Raw genomic sequence first — 2,105 nt, 5'->3', positions numbered from 1 at the left:
CCATCAAAGAATGTTTTCTTCTGTGTTTAAACCTTTTCTTGAGTTCTTATAATAGTGGTCTTATACAGTATTTGTCCTTCTGTGCCTGACTAAATTCACTCAGCATAAGTTCTAGCTTTCACCAAGTTATACGATCTTTCACAGCTTCATCATTGTTCTTTATCATTGCATAATATTCCATTGTGTGGATATACCTTAATTTGTTTATCCATTCATCCATCGATGGGCACTTAGGTTGCTTCCATCCTTTGGCTATTGAGAACAGTGCTGCGATGAACATGGGTGTGCATATATCTATTCGTGTGACGGCCCTTTTTTCTCTAGGATATATTCCAAGGAGCGGGATAGCTGGATCCTATGGTATTTCTATTTCTAGCTTTTTAAGGAAGCGCCAAATCTATTTCCAAAGTGGTTGTACCATTTTACATTCCCACCAACAGTTCCAGTCTTTCCACAACCTCTCCATTATTTGTTATTTTGTGTTTTCTGGATTAATGCTAGCCTTGTTGGGGTGAGAGGATATCTCATTGTAGTTTTGATCTGCATTTCTCTGATGGTTAATGATCGTGAGCATTTCTTCATAGGTCTGTTAGCTGCCTGAATATCTCCTTTAGTGAAGGGCCTGTTCATATACTTTGCCCATTTTTTAATTGGGTTATTTGTCTTTTTGCTGCTGAGGTTTTGGGGTATCTAGTAGATTTTAGAGATTAAACGGTGATCGGATTTGTTGTAGCCAAAATTTTTTTCCCAATCTGTAGGTTGTCTTTTTACTCTTTCGGTGAAGTCATTTGATGAGCATAAGTGTTTGATTTTTAGGAGCTCCCATTTATCTAGTCTCTCTTCTGGTGCTTGTGCATCGTTACTTATGGTTTGTATTGTTTTTATGCCATGTATTAGGGCTGTTAGCATTTTCCCTATTTTTTCTTCCATGATCCTTATCGTTTTCGATTTTATATTTAAGTCTTTGATCCATTTTGAGTTAGTTTCTGTACATGGTGTGAGATATGGGTCTTGTTTCAGTTTTTTGCAGATGGATATCCTGTTATGCCAGCACCTTTTGTTAAAGAGAGTATCTTTCCGCAATTAATGGACTTTGGGCCTTTGTCAAATATTAGCTGCTCATAGGTGGATGAACTTGCATCTGAATTCTCAAGTCTATTCCATTTGTCTATGCATCTGTTGTTGTACCACTACCAGGTTGTTTTGAATACTGTGGAAGTATAATAGGTCCTAAAATCAGGTCGTGTAAGGCCTCCCACTTTTTTCTTCTTCTTAAGTAATGCTTTATTTATTCGGGGACTCTTCCCTTTCCATATGAAGTTGGTACATTTTTTCTCCATCTCTTTAAAAAATGCTGTGGAATTCGGAACAGGATTGCATTGTATCTGTAGATTGCATTGGGTAGAATTGACATCTTCACTGTGTTGAGTCTACCTATCCATGAGTAAGGTATATTCTTCCACTTATGCAGGTATCTTTTAGTTTCTTGCAGTAGTGTCTTGTAGTTTACTCTGAAAAGATCTTTTACATCTCTGGTTAGATTTATTCCTAAGTATTTTATCTTTTTGGGGACTATTGTAAATGGTATTGATTTGGTGATTTCCTCTTTGAGGTTCTCTTTTTTGGTGTAAAGGTATCCAACTGATTTTTGTATGTTTATCTTGTATCCTGAGACTTTGCTGAAATCTTCTATTAGTTCCAGTAGTTTTCTTGTGGATTCCTTGGGTTTTCTGTGTATAAGATCATATCATCTATGAATAGAGATACTTTGACTTCTTCCTACCTATTTGGATGCCCTTTATTTCTTTTTCTAGACTAACTGCTCTGGCTAGGACCTCCAGCACAATGTTGAACAATGGTGGTGATAAAAGGCAACCTTGTCCGGTTCCTGTTCCCAAGGGGAATACTTTCAAAGTCTCTCCATTCAGGATGATGTTGGCTATTGGTTTTCCATAAATGCCCTTAATTATACTGAAGAATTTCCCTTCTATTCCTATTTTTTTGAGAGTTTTTAACATGAATGGGTGTCAGACTTTGTCAAATGGCTTTTCTGCATCAATTGATAAGATCATGTGGTTCTTGTCTTTTATTTATGTGATGGATTA

The sequence above is a fragment of the Trichechus manatus genome, unplaced genomic scaffold (assembly GCF_000243295.1).
Source record: "Trichechus manatus latirostris isolate Lorelei unplaced genomic scaffold, TriManLat1.0 scaffold00041, whole genome shotgun sequence".
NCBI classification, from domain to species: domain Eukaryota; kingdom Metazoa; phylum Chordata; class Mammalia; order Sirenia; family Trichechidae; genus Trichechus; species Trichechus manatus.
This window is presented reverse-complemented; position numbering follows the sequence as displayed.